Genomic DNA, 14,956 nt, shown 5'->3' on the forward strand with positions numbered 1-14,956 from the left:
TGCTCAGTGGGCTCAGGCCCTGTTCAGATTGACAGGTATTGGAGGAGTAAGATGGGGGCAGTCCCATGTCCCCAGGGGAGATAGGAGAGTGTGGAAGTACAGACAGCCCCCACACTCCCTCAGGGGGCTCTCGGGTCACACACTGAGGCCGGGAGCGGTACTGACGCTCACCACCTGCCAGGCACAGAGCTAAGCATTTTCCAGTCATTTTTCCCTCATACTCATCTGACCCTCTTCTGCCTACAGTAAGGTGTGACTCACCTTGGAACACAGCAAAAACAGACTAGGGTTAGAGTCCTCATCTTTCTGAACCTGTTTTTTTACCTCTAAAATGGGGATCCAGTCATTTGACAAACAAGGAACCTCTTACATGCTCTTTTTTAAAAATTAATTAATTAGGCTTCGCTGGGTCCTAGTTGCAGCATGCAAACTTCGAGTTGCGGCATGTGGGGTCTAGTTCCCTGACCAGGGATCAAACTCAGGCCCTGCGATTGGGAGCGTGGAGTCTTAACAACTGGACCAGGGAGGTCCCCAACATGCACTTGTTAACAGGTAGAACCAATCGCTGCTTTCCTGGAGCTTCTGTCCTGGAGGAGACAGACATACGACAGGACAATTCACACCTGACTGAGGCTGTGCCAGAGGTCGGTGCTAAGACAGAGAAGAAGAGGGAGCTGGGAGCGAGAGCAGTGGTGAGACCTGAAGTCCAGGAAGCCCCTCTGACAAAGGGACTTTTAAGCCAGGAGCTGGAGGAGGAGCAGGAGTTAACGGGTGTGCGGTCCGCCCAGCGTGGGGGGAAGGCTGGAGGAGGCCTGAGGGATTGAGGGGAATTGCGGAGGGGACAGTTGACACTGTCATACCAGGGTGGGGGGTAGGAAAAAGATTCATTTCTTCCAGGAGCTGAGACAGGGCCAGCGGAGCAACAGGGTGGGGAGGCAGAGAGAAAGAGCATCCGGAGGCAGAGGCGGGAGGCCATGGTGAGGAGTCCTGAGTTTTATTTTCATTGCAGTGGAACTGTATCAGAGCAAGAAGGGTGTTCTTGCTATCTTCCCAGGAGAGACGATACAACCTGGACGTGGCGGAGATGTGTTTGGGGGTGGAATCCAGAGACTAGGTGAAGTGGAGGGTACCGGAGAGGCAGGTGGTGTGAATGCTTCCCAGGTGTCTGCCTGAGCCCCCCAGGCAGGTGAGGAATGCGGCAGGGGAGAGGGAGACCCACAAAGGAGTGTGGGTTCTGTTTGCAACTTGCTGAGTTTGAGATAGAGCCTCCCTGGTGGCTCAGATGGTAAAGCGTCTGCCTGCAATGCGGAGACCGGGGTTCGATCCCTGAGTCAGGAAGATCCCCTGGAGAAGGAAATGGCAACCTGCTCCAGTATTCTTGCCTGGAAAATCCCATGGATGGAGGAGCCTGGTAGGCTACAGTCCATGGGCTTGCAAAGAGTTGGACATGACTGAGCATTTGAGATTGGACATGACTGAGAGTTTGAGATGCTTGTGTCATCCAGGAGACGTCTCAATCCAGATATGTGGAGCTCAGCCAGGATGCCTGCCCTGGAGACACGGGCTCAGTGTCCTCAGCATACACGGGCATTTACAGCCAGGGGAAAGGAGGGGGTCTGCTGGGGAGAAGAGGGTCAGGGAGAACCAGGGAGGTCTCCTCCCCCAGGTCAGAGAGAGGAGGCAGAGTCTGAAGTGACTCAGAGGAGCAGCTGGAAGAGGCTGAGGGAAGAAAACCAGGAGTGTGATGTCGGAGAGCCCAGAGAAGCAAATGTTTTGGGAGTAGAGCATGGCCAAGGGTGTCTAATGCTGCTGACAGAAGGATGGAGGTAAGGCAGCCTCTGTTCTGGGACCGCTGAGGGGGCTGAGTGACCGGGAGCCACGAGGGCCAGCGCCCAGCCCCGCGCTTGGCATGCAGTGAGTGCGCCATACATTTACTTACTGTCATTACCAGACTCCTTAAGCTCATCAGGGCTTCCCTGATAGCTCAGTTGGTAAAGAATCTGCCTGCAGTGCAGGAGACCCCGGTTTGATTCCTGGGTCAGGAAGATCCACTGGAGAAGGGAAAGGCTACCCACTCCAGTATTCTGTCCTGGAGAATTTCATGGACTGTATAGTCCATGGGGTCGCAAAGAGTCGGACACGACTGAGTGACTTTCACTTTCACTTAAGCTTATCAGGGGCCCAGCTGGAAGCGGTGGGCACCGTCACCTGGGTCATGAACATTAACTGGAGCCGCAGAAGCTGGAGCTAAAGTGGGGGGTGGGGGGGCCTGGCTTTCTGTGGACACCGGCAGTACCTGTCCTCCTGCAGCCAGCAGGGAGTGAACTCCGAAAGTCATATTCCTCCTGTCCAGCCCCGCCTCCCAGGGGCCAAACCCCAAAGGAAGCCTGTGGGCAGGGGGGCTGGGGAGGGCACAGGGCAGGCAGGGTTGGCCTTGGGGTGTGTGTCCTGGCGGACACAGATGCAGAGTGGATCCGCAGGGCTCACTGCAACGGCCCAACCAGGGAGTGTCCGTAGCTTGTCCGCCTTTTCTGTCTGCATCTCCTGTGTCACCGCACCCAGGCAGCCCAGCTTCTTGGAACCTACCAGCATGCCTCCCAGATGGAAGTTCTGTAAGCCCAAGGAGACCATGACCTCTGTGCTCAGTGCAGATCACTCCGGCCACCTAACGGGTCTCCACACCACCATTGCTGCCCAGTCCCATCCCTCCCCCACCTGGTACTGGACTCACCTTTTAAAACCTAATTCCAAGACTTCCCTGCTGGTCCAGTGGTTAAGCATCCACCTGCCCATACTCCAGTATTCTTGCCTGAAAAATACCATGGGCAGAGGAGTCTTGGTGAGCTTCCTATCTTATCCAGACTGGGGAAAAAAAAAAAAAAGATCCACCTCCCAATGCAGGGGATACAGGTTCGATCTGTGGCCTGGGAAGATTCCTTGTGCCGCTGAGCAACTAAGCCCATGGGCCACAATTATTGAGCCTGGGCTCTAGAGCCCGAGAGCCACAACTACTGAAGCCCACGCAGTTAGAGCCCGTGCTCCACAGGAGAAGCCACCGCAGTGGGAAGCCCGCACGCTGCAGTGAAGACACAGCACAGCCAAAACATAAACTGATTTCAGAGAGCTTCCCTCGTAGCCCACTGGTGAAGACTCCATGCTTCCACCCCAGGAGGTCGGGTTTAATCCCTGGTCAGGGAACTAAGATCCTACACAGTGCAAGGCGTGGCCAAAAGCAAAAACAGAAACCTAATTCCAACCATGCTCCTTCTCAGCTTACAAGACCTCCAGCAGCTTCCCTGTGCTCATGGGCCTGCAAGGTCCTCTGTGCCTCCCCTTGGGCCTACTCCTGCTTGTCTCTAGTTCTTGCCTCCAGAAGGCATTTCTCTAAAATAACTACCCCTAGCCCTTTGAGTCACATCCCATGTTAATCTCCTGCTAGTCCTCGTCACAGCCTGAAGCATTCTTCGCTATGGGTTTGATTACTTATTGTCCATCTCACCGCCCTCCCAGGAAACATAGCCTCGCCTCCAGCTCCTAGCACGTGACCTGGTGCGCAGAGGGCACTGACGTTTGTTGACTGATTGGCTGGACTGAGACCACGAGGCTGTGAAAGATGTAACAGTTAGACTTGGCTCATCTGGTGAGTAAGATATGGGGATTGAATATAGGCTGGCCTGATCCAAAACCCACACGGTGTTCCTGGGAGGAGGAAGGAGAGGAGTCCCACAGATAGGAGGGTGGGGCCCTGAGGGCAATAAGGGGCTTTCAGCCTGAGGAATGGTCTGTCTGCCGCAACATCAGGGAAGGGCGCCTTTGTGCAGAGGGGTTCTTGAGGCCCAGAGACGGCAGGGACTTGGCCAAGGTTACATTACTGGGTCTTCCCAGGTGGCACTGGTGGTAAAGAACCCGCCTGCCCATACAGGAGACACAAGAGATGCGGGTTCGAGTTCGATCCCTGGGATGGGAAGATCCCCTGGAGGAGGGTATGGCAACCCACTCCAGTATTCTTCCCTGGAGAATCCCATGGACAGAGCGGGCTGGTGGGCTGCAGTCCATAGAGTCACGAAGAGTCGGACATGCCACGGCTCAAACCTAGGGTTCCTGATGCTTCCTTAGGGGCATTGGCTGGATGGGGTGGCCCCAGCCTGTGTAACGGAAGTTAGGTTTCAGAAGGCAGCATACCACAGTGGTAGTTTTCTGGAATACCTGCTATGAGCATTGGGAAAATTCTTCATCTTCTCTATGCCTCCTTCCTCATTTTCAGACAAGGAAGTAAAGCAGCTGACATTCATGAAACCCTTGGTGGATGCTGGCCACACGGTAAGTTCTCAGTATATATTACCTCTTTTTTCTTTTCTTTCTATCTTTTTAAAAGGATATTCATTTTTCTATTTGGCTGCGCTAGGTCTTAGTTGCGGCATGTGGGATCTTTTTCAATTTGGGCATGAAAACTTGTAGCACGTGGGACCTAGTTCCCTGACTAGGAATCCAACCCAGAACCCCTGTGTTGGGAACGTGGAGTTTCAACTACTGGACCACCAGGGAAGTCCCTATGTTAGCTCTTTTCATTATTATCTGGGCCTGGGGTCCAAAATGGGCTTGCTGGGAAAATCCTATGGACAGAGGAGCCTGGTGGGCTGCAGTCCATGGGGTCCCAAAGAGTTGGGCACAACTGAAGCAACTGAGCGCACACACTGGGGTCCAAAATGGGCTGCAGGTGGGAGCTGGGAGAATACCTCTGAAAGAGGGCTGACTGTGTGTCAGGCTCTGTGACACCTCCCTGAGTTCTGAATGTCTTTGGGAAGCTTCTAGGCTCTGAAGAAAGAAACGGCTCTAGGGGTGGTAGGTTCTAAAGGTGATAGTTGGAAGTTTCAGAGGCCTGGAGGGGCCAGTTCTGCCCTGAAGCATCTCTCTCCAAGTGATGTGGAGTGGCCGTCCCTGAATCCCTCTGATGTGTCCCCATGGTGTTGCAGAACATGAGAGATGGGACTGGAAAATGAAATGAACCAGTCTTCATCCTTGATCAGCCAGAGGATCTTCAGCCCCGCCCCTTGTCTCCACCTTCCGAACCCAGGAAAAGTCCGCCGGTGAGAATCTGACCGGAGACAAGCACGGCCTAGGTGGTGGCTCAGCCCTGCCACCTCCCAGCAGGGTGATTGTGAAGAAATCTCTTAACCTGTCCAGGCTTCAGCTTTTCCATCTGCATTTTGGGGATGATGATAAGACAAAACTCACAGCGCTGTCCTGAGGCTTAAAGGAGGGTAATTCAGGCTCTTAGTGCAGTGCCCGGCCACAAGATAAAATACACCGAAAGTTCCTCTGAGGGGCTGCTGACACCGGGAGCATCCTGCTGTGATGATGGTACTAAAAGAGGGACTAGGAGTTACTTGTCAACAGTGTGTATGTTGGACTTGCATTTGTGTTTATTTACATGTCAGTTACAGGCCTGAGAGAAAAGGTCTCGTCTTGCCTCTTTGGCACAGGTTCAGAAATCTCACATGGATTGTGGAAATAAAGTTTCTGTTGTGTTTGAAAAAAAATACACCAAAAGCTGAGTATTATTATTTTTTATTAGGCTATTTCATTCATCTTAACTCAATTAAATTATATATATATTTACATTTTTAAATTTATTATTTATTTCTTTTTTGCTGCGCTGGGTCTTCATTGCTGCACTTGGGCTTTTGCTAGTTGCAGTGAGCTGGAGCCGCTCCTCCTTGTGGTGTGCGGACTTCTCGCTGCGGTGGCTTCTCTTGTTGTGGAGCACGGGCTCTAGAGCTTGGGCTCAGTAGTTGTGCTACACCAGCTTAGTTGCCCCATAGCATGTGGGATCTTCCTGGTGTGCATGTGTGCTAAGTCACTTCAGTCGTGTCCGACTCTGTGCGACTCCATGAACTGTAGCCTGCCAGGTTCCTCTGTCCGTGGGATTCTCCAGGCAAGAATGGAATGGGTTGCCATGCCCTCCTTCAGAGGATCTTCCCCACCCAGGGATCGATCCCACGTCTCTTACTTCTCCTGCGTTGACAGGCAAGTTCTTTACCACTAGCGCCACTGGGAAGCCCAGGATCTTCCTGGACCAGGGATCAGATCCATGTCCCCTGCACTGGCAAGCGGATTCTTAATCCCTGGACCACCAGGAAAGTCCGAGTATTATTAGTTTCATTACTGTATCATCTAGCCCTTTCTTGTTTCCCAGAAATGTCAGGCCAATTCACATTGCAGTGAAAAACAAGAAGAAAAGTCAGTACCTTTTGGATGCCTGTTAGCCTGATGATACAATAACGCCAGTTACAATGCTCAGAGCCGTGGCTACAAAACATAGGCCACCTGTTGCCAGGAGAATCTGATCCACCAAACGCGGCAGTTGAGGAAGGCTTATAACTGAGCTGTGTGTGAATATGCCCTGGTGGGGTATGCTGCCACTCAGGGTCAGGCCTAGCTACTGCCATGCCCACTGTACCACGGAAAGGACAAATGCTCGGCCACGAGAGGGTAGGAAGGGGTCCCACTGCTTCCCAAACAGCTGGGCTGCCCACCATGACTGCTTGGAATTGGCTTCACCACCAGCGCTCCTGCGACCTGTGTGCTTTCCTCGTGTCAAGGACTGTGATGGCTCTACCCTACATGCAAATACAAGTGAGCCTGCCTCAGGTTCATGGATGCCGGCAAAAGACAGGAGATTCCTGGGTCAGAGACAAAGGACCTCGTTATTCATGGCATAGTAAATAGCACAATCAGCATATTGACATCAGTCCTCTGGTCCCCAAGTCCTGTGGGGTGGTGCCAGTGGCCTGGGTAGATGCCTGCGCACAGTGGATTGTGGTATGGGAGCAGGCCCTAAACTTAAGGACTTATGTCTTTTTTGTTTTTTCAAGTTTTTTTTTTTTAACAATTCTTGTTTGTTTGTTTCTGTATTTTTATGTATTTGGTTACGTTTTGGTTACATTCTGCGGTATACAGGATCTTCATCGCATCACGTGGTACCTTCCATTGGGGCACATAGACTCTCTAGTCGTGGCACGTGGGCTCCGGAGTGCACAGGCTCAGTAGCTGTGTGGCATGAGCTTAGCTGCTCTATGACATGTGGGGTCTTAGTTCCCTGACCAGGGATTGCATCTGAGTCCTCAGCACTGCAAGGTGGGTTCTTAACCACTTGGCCACCAGGGAAGTCCTCCCAGGTCTTTGCTAATGGGTGCCCTTTGCTCTAGAGGGAACGTCTATCTCAGTCTTTCACGACCGTTCACAACATCCTTAAGAAGAGAGTCCAGGACAAAGGCAGTCAGTGCCTCTCTTGCAAAACGTGCAGAAACTCAAAAGGATCCCTGGAGAATTGTCTTACAATAATATCCACCCCCATTTCTACACTGTCTTGGCTTTCGGTGAATTTTCCCATGAGTTCACCCCTCTGTTGGCAAATCTGATCGACAGAAGCTAGGACCAAGCCTGTTCCATTTGTTACATACAGCATTTCATTAAAGCTACTATCAACAGGACTGCAAGCAGCAGGATAAAGCCAACTTGTACTTCTGACCTCAGCCATGCCTCCCAGCTGAACAAATCCAGAAAACAATAGATCTACCTCAGAAAGCCAGGTGGCTCGCTCCTTAGTTCTTTTCATTGCCCTTTCCACCTTGGCCCAGCAGGCATTCAGGACAGTCTCACTCAGTTCACTGAGCAAGGTTGCTATGGATGATAGATTTCTTCCAGACTTCTTCCCTGAAGGCCAGAATCTGCGCAATTAATATATCTTCTGGAGGTCTTCACTGGTGGTCCAGTGGTTAAGACTCCACACTCCCAAGGCAGGGGGCCCAGGTTCAATCCCTGGTCAGAGAACTAGATCCCACATGCTGCAACTAAGATCCCAGCATGCCCCTGTGAAGACTGAAGATCCTGAATGCTGCAGCTAAGACCTGGGACAGCCAAATAAATAAGTAAGTATTGAGTGTTAGTTGCTCAGTCTGACTCTCTGTGATCCCATGGACTGTAGCCCACTAGGCTCCTCTGTCCATAGGGTTCTCCAGGCAAGAATTCTGGAGTGGGTTGCCATTTCCTTCTTCAGGGGATCTTAGTGACCCAGGGATTGAGCCCAGGTCTCCTGTATTGCAGGCAAACTCTTCACCATCTGAGCCACCAGAGAAGCCCGAATAAGTATTGGGGGGGGGGGAATATATATATATATATATATATATATATATATATATATATATATATATATCCTCTGTACCTGGATTAATGCTTTCAGTCATGAGTGAGACAGTTCTTTGCCTCTGACCCCCAGGAGTCTTCTGTCTTCTGCCAGCAAGCAAGAACCTGTAGCAGGCTCACATGTTAATTTGCAAGTAGGCTAAAGTCAAGGAGAAATTTCAAATCACTCTGTTTTCTAGAGAGAGGCACATTAATATATGACTTCCACATCAGTGGCTCAGAGGTTAAAGCGTCTGCCTGGAATGAGGGAGACCCAGGATCAATCCCCGGGTTGGGAAGATCCCCTGGAGAAGGAAATGGCAACCCACTCCAGTACTGTTGCCTGGAGAATCCCATGGAGGGAGGAGCCTGGTAGGCTACAGTCCATGGGATCGCAAAGAGTCGGACACGACTGAGCGACTTCACTTTCACTTTCCACATCAGTCATAGAGTCTCAAGGGTACACATGGTACTTCTGGGAAGAAACATGGTGCCCCCCAGTTGGACCTACGTCAGTTAGGGGGTCCCAGGTTGACAGTGCTTCCTCTCAGGTTGGTAGGCCTTAGGACCCCCAACCCAATTCAAATAACTGAGTCTAGTCTTTTATTTCGGAAGGCTTGGCTCAGGGCTGTTAGTCCTGTTTGTCTAGGCCACCAGCCAGATGGCATTTATCCACTCGATGGCATGACTGAGTGGTGATGGCTACAGGACTGGGCCTGGGGACTTTATCTGGAGGTGATGGTGTTGACAGGTATTTCATGTGAGAAGTACTTGAGGGCAGGAGGAGAAGGGGGAGACAGGATGAGATGGTTGGATGTCATCTCCAACTCAATGGACATGAGTTTGAGCAAACTCCAGGAGATGGTGAAGGACGGGGAAGCCTGGTGCACTGCAGTCCATGGGGTCGAAAAGAGTTGGACATGACTTAGCAACTGAACAACAGGAAGAGCTGAAGCTACCTCCTGCTCTTTCCTATCTCTTGGTAAAGTTAAGCAGAATGGCAGTCAAGTCAAGGTCAAAACTGTCTGGTGGAGCATGGCAGACCTACCAGTCAGTTAAATTTAAACCACTTGAAAGAGTTTGACCAAGATGTTATTCTCAGTGAAGAAGGTTCCAGGTGGTTTAGAAAGACAAGAATGTTAGTGTCTTTCTTCCCCTGTCACTCCCAGGGTCTGAGGAGTCCCACTCCCCAGGTGCCAAGCTTGCTATTCTTCCTCCACGGTCACAAAGTCAGCGTGCTCTACTCCCCTAGTAGAGATCTCCCCTAGTAGATCAGCCTGACTTGTTTCCACAATTAGCTGAGAACACTGCGGTCCAAAGCCCTCTACAGGCAGCAGGATTATGACATAATCTGTTTCACGTCTGGGGACTCCTTGACTGCACCACCTTTTCCGCAGTCTCTCCTACCTATACTTTTCATCTGGAATATTGGGTGCAAGAGGGACCATGACATTTTTTATAAAATATACAAAGACCTGCTATGTCTACCACTCCACATGTGGGCCACTGTCGGGGACTCACAGAGAGAGGGAAGTGCACACCAAGCCCTCTAGGGATTCTCATGATCTAGACCCATGTCAGTCAAACAAGAGAATCCAGGTGGTTGAACCATAATATAGTCAGAATCCCCGCAGTCCCCTCCTTTCATTTATTTTTAGGTTTTAAAATGTATGTTTTTGGCCGCACTGGGTCTTAGTTATGGCACACGAGCTCTTCATCACAGCATGAGGGCTCTTCGTTGCGGTGCACAGCCTTCTCTCTAGTTGTGGTGTGCAGATTCTGTAGTTGCAACGTGTGAAGTTAGTTTGCCATGTGCGATCTTAGTTCCCAGAGCAGGTATCGAACGGAAGGTGGATTCGTAACCACTGGACCATCAGGGAAGTTCTCAAGGTCCCTTTCTGACCGGGCTGTAACCCAGCGTTCACCAACCCTGCTGACCTGGAGTTTCTGTTAAGGGAAAGAAAGAAGCATTATGTTCAGGAATGGCGAATGGTGAGCCCTAAAATTCCAAAGCTGGTCTATATAAACCCTATCCCTCTCATCTTGATCATTATGAAGGGCATAGCCTAGAAGAGGTGGTCCCATAGTCACTAAACCACAGTACTGAGGTATGTGGACCAGGAGGAAGAACCAGAAACCTCTTTGAGCTAATTTTTGAGGAGCTGTTTCAACACTCAACAGTACTTCATGCTTGTGGATGATTAGGGAGAAAGGAACGACCGCCAGATACCTAGACTATCAGCCCATTGCTGGGTGGCTTTTGAGATGAAGGGTACACCATTGTTAGACTTCAGCTGGTCCAGAAGGCCAAGAACATTACACAGATTAGTCACAAGAACCACAATGGTGTGACCAGACTTGACTGATTGATCTGAAACAGTACCACTGTAAACTGAACAAATATGAAACACCATCCGTAGCCCCAGGAAAGAGTCAAAGGTCCTGTGCCTTCAATCTCTCAGGAGTGGGCAGGGACAATGCCATATACATTGTAGCCTCCCTCTTCGCAGGACGAAGAGATTTTGGCTGGAATCACAAATCTGGCATGAAGTGGTGGCCTCTGCATCAAAGGCACAGAGTCCTATACTTTGTGTCCACTCTGATGGTGGACGTGCTGCTATATCTGGTATGACAATGGGTCCAGGCAGAAGTGGAGACAATCTGGGCATTGCGGGCTCGATCCACAGCTTGATTCCTGTCATCTCGTCAGAGAATGGGTCCTCAGCAGGGGTATCTGCATAAGTGATCTAGGTGGTTTGATCAGCCATGACTGGTTTCCACAGTTAGCTGAGAACACTGCGGTCCAAAGCCCTCTACAGGCAGGAGGATTGTGACATTGTCTGTTTCACATCTGGGGACTCCTTGACTCAGCAACCACAGCCACACTGCATCCCAGCTGGAGCTGCGAGGTTCACACCATTTGGCTGACCTGGTCTTTGGTTGGTCACTCTCGCTAAAGGTTTGGCAGTTTTGTTGATCTTCTAAAGCAGTGGTCCCCAACCTTTCTGGCACCAGGAACCAGTTTTGTGGAAGACAGTTTTTCCACAGCCGGGGGTGGGTGAGGTGGTTTGGGGATGATTTAAGAGCACTACATTTATTGTGCTAATGATAATCTATATTTGCAGCTGATCCCCAACGCTAGCGTCACAACCTCAGCTCCACTTCAGATCGTCAGGCACTAGATTCTTATAAGGAGTGAGCAGCCTAGATACTTCCTATGTGCAGTTCATAGAAGGGTTCATGCTCTTATGAGAATGTCACACGGCCAGTGATCTGACAGGAGTCAGAGCTCAGGCAGTAAAGGGAATGATGGGGAACCGCTTCACTGGCTCCCCCGCCGCTCACCTTTGGCCATGCAGCCTGATTTCTAACAGGCCACGGACAGGGAGTCAGGACCCCTGTTCTAAAGAAATAAATTGTAGGTGAGTTGATTTTCTCTAATCTTTTTTCTAGCTTTCCTTCTGTTTTCTTTGGATTTAGTTTGCTCTACTTTTTCTAGTTTCTTAAGGTAGTAGGTTACATTACTGACTTGAGACCTTTTTTTCTTTTAAATAAAAGAATATACAGGGAATTCCCTGGCGGTCCAGTGGTTAGGACTTGCTGCTCTCATTGCTGAAGCCTCGGGTTTGAGGTTCAATCCTGGGTCAGAGAACTAAGGTCATACGAGCCCTACAGTGCAGCCAAAAGAAAAAAAGAAGAAAAAAAAAAACCACACAACTGTAAATTTTCTTCTAAGCACTGCTGTGGCTCCATCTCACAAGTTTGGGTACGCTGTGTTTTCATTAATATTAAAGTAGTTTCTAACTTCCTGTGTGATTTCTTCTATGACCCATCAGTTATTCAAGAGGGTGTTAATGTCCACATATTTGTGAATTTCCCAAATTTCCTTGTTATTGATTGCTAATTTCATTCCAATGTGATCTGAGAACATATTTTGTATGATTTTAACCCTTTTGAAAAAGTGTATTCAGGCCCCTCCCTGGTTGTCCAATGGGTAAGAGTCTGCCTTGCAGTGCAGGGGGCTCAGGTTTGATCCCTGGTCAGGGGACTAAGGTCCCACACGCTGCAGAGCAACTAAGCCCCACACCACACTGGAGAGTCTGAGGGCCACAATGAAAGATCCCATGTGCCACAGCTAAGACCTAATACAGCTGAATAAACAAATAAAAATTTAAAATAAGTGTATTAAGACTTGTTTTATGGTCTAACTTACAGTCTATCCTGGAGAATGTTCCAAGTATATTTAAGAATATGACTTCTGCTGTTGTTGGCAAGAGTGTTTTATAGATGTCTGTCAGGACTTGGACTTGACAGCTGTGATTTTTCTTTTAAAGGAGACTGCCTTAATAGGGGGTATTTCTGTCCCACTGTCATAATAACTTGTTATTTCTGCCTTGTTTTAATAGAAGGACTAGGATTCTAGCTGGAGCTGATCACAAGAATTTATCTAGATTTCTTTCACTGTAGCAGTACTATAAACTTAAACAATAGGAGCCCAAGCAGTAATCACTGCCTCATCTGTAGCTTCCTATGGGAGTTTGTCTGTCTCAAGGAAATTCCCCTAAGAGGGACAAAGCTCCCTTATAGCAGCCAGGACCCACTTCGGGGTGCGGGGTGGGGATGGAGGAGCTGAGACCTTTTATTGTCATCTCAGAATGGATTTAAGATTGACATGATAGACTGTAGAAAGGGCTGAGCTGTAAGATGGCCCAGCTGTTGCCATTCTATCTTACCAAGTATCACTTGCCCTACCCCTTATCTCCCAAGTGAGCCAGCAAAGTTCTAGTGATTCATCTACTTGTTTTTGTCCATAGCAGTAGTGAATTTCTGTGAGAAATTCCCAACCCCACCCAGAAGAGAGGAATTGTCATGAGGAATAAATGAAGGGAGTAAATGGGAGGGTCTTAGATGAGGCCAGGTAGGATAAGCTGTCAAGTGGATATCGGTCATTATGATGACACAGAAGGATGCATCGAGGAATCTAGGGGTAAGGAGGAGCTGAGAGCTGAAGATAGTAAGGACCTGGAGGGACTGTGCATATAGGCTTTAGAGTCCAAAAGTCCCTCTAGTCAGTTTGGCAGAACCAACCTGGCGTCAGGCCCTGACTCAGGTACACTGCTGCCCAAGAGCCTGTTGGACAGAGTGACTGGGGGCCCAGGGCTCTCCAAGGAAGCAGGAGGCAGCAAGTGTCCAAAAATGGAAGGTCCAGGGAGTCTATGTAGGAGGAAGATGGGGCCACGAGGAGGGCACTCCAGCTGCAGGTAAAACTCCAGCTGCACGTTCCGCCAGTCAGAGACAGACTGCTTAGGTGACTGTGGGAGTCTAAGTCCTTGTGCCTCCACTTCCCTGGAGTACAGCCTTGAGGCGCTGCAGGCTGCACATCAAGGGGACTGCTGCTGCTCCACCTGGCTTCTCCAAACCTACTAAGGGAGAGAATGTGTATGGGGTAAAAAAGAGAGGGAGAAAACAAACAAAAAACCCCACTGGGGCCAATATTTAGGAAGCCCGAGTTATTTTAACAGCAACCCACTGAAGAAGAGCATAACGGTCATGTGCGTGCTCAGTCATGTCTGACTCTTTGCGACCCCACAGTCTGTAATTTACCAGGCTCTTCTGTCCGTGGGATTTTTCAGGCAAGAATCCTGGAGTGGATTGTCATTTCCTCCTTTATGGGATTTACCCCACCTAGAGACCGAATCCCAGAGAAGGCAATGGCACCCCACTCCAGTACTCTTAGAGAAGGCAATGGCACCCCACTCCAGTACTCTTGCCTGGAAACTCCCGTGGACGGAGGAGCCTGGTAGGCTATACAGTCCATGGAGTCCGACACGACTGAGCGACTTCACTTTCACTTTTCACTTTCATGCATTGGAGAAGGAAATGGAAACCCACTCCAGTGTTCTTGCCTGGAGAATCCCAGGGACCGGGGAGCCTGGTGGGCTGCCGTCTATGGGGTCGCACAGAGTCAGTCACGACTGAAACGACTTAGCAGCAGCGGCAGCAGGGGTCAAATCTGCTCTGTGTTACCTGAAGATTCTTTACCACTTCACCACCTGGAACCCCCATAAGGGTCACAGGCATGCATAATAAACCCCTCACCCCCACTCTCCAGCATGCAGCTGGGACTGAAACAGCACATGTCCAGCACAGCGATTGCCACCATCACCCCACCCGACCTCCGCCTCCATTAGCTGGCTTTTTGAGCGCGCCAACTTCAACAAAATAAAAAACCTGCTTAGGCGCTGACTTTGCATCAGTCCCAGGCCTTTGGATGGGGATGGAGGGGGTAGTGGGGTGGGCACACTGGAACACCAAACATGCAGAAGGGGAGGGGTCTTGAAATAAGCTGGAAGGTATAGACTTTGCAGACAAAGGTCCGTATGTATAGTCAAAACTATGGTTTTCCCATAGTCAGGTAGGGATATGAGAGTTGGATCACAAAAACGGCTAAGCGCGGAAGAATTGATGCTTTTGAACTGTGGTCCTTTGGACAGCAAGGAGATCAAACCATTTAATCCTAAAGGAGATCAACCCTGAATATTTATTGGAAGAACTGATGCTGAAGCTCCAATACTTTGGCCACCGGATGCGAAAAGGCGACTCATTCGAAAAGACCCTGACGCCGGGAAAATATTGAAAGCAAAAGGAGAAGCGGGCAACAGAGCATGAGATGGTTGGACGGCATCACTGACTCAATGGACATGAGTTTCAGCAAACTGGGAGACAGTGAAGGACAGGGGAGCCTAGCGTGCTGCAGTCCCTAGGGTCCTAG

The 14,956-nt window shown here is 50.0% G+C and overlaps 1 long non-coding RNA gene across 2 annotated transcripts; it reads left to right on the forward strand.

The window, feature by feature from the left end:
• LOC102169263 lies at window positions 1,447-5,523 on the forward strand. 2 transcript variants are annotated; one of them, XR_311218.3, is made up of 4 exons: window positions 1,447-1,826; window positions 3,511-3,640; window positions 4,265-4,320; window positions 4,974-5,523. It is a non-coding gene; the product is annotated as an uncharacterized LOC102169263 (long non-coding RNA). The 2 variants fall into 2 exon arrangements; XR_001297459.2 differs by lacking the exon at window positions 1,447-1,826 and having other exon boundaries at window positions 3,036-3,640.

This window comes from Capra hircus, chromosome 29 (assembly GCF_001704415.2).
Source record: "Capra hircus breed San Clemente chromosome 29, ASM170441v1, whole genome shotgun sequence".
Taxonomy (NCBI): Eukaryota; Metazoa; Chordata; class Mammalia; order Artiodactyla; family Bovidae; genus Capra; species Capra hircus.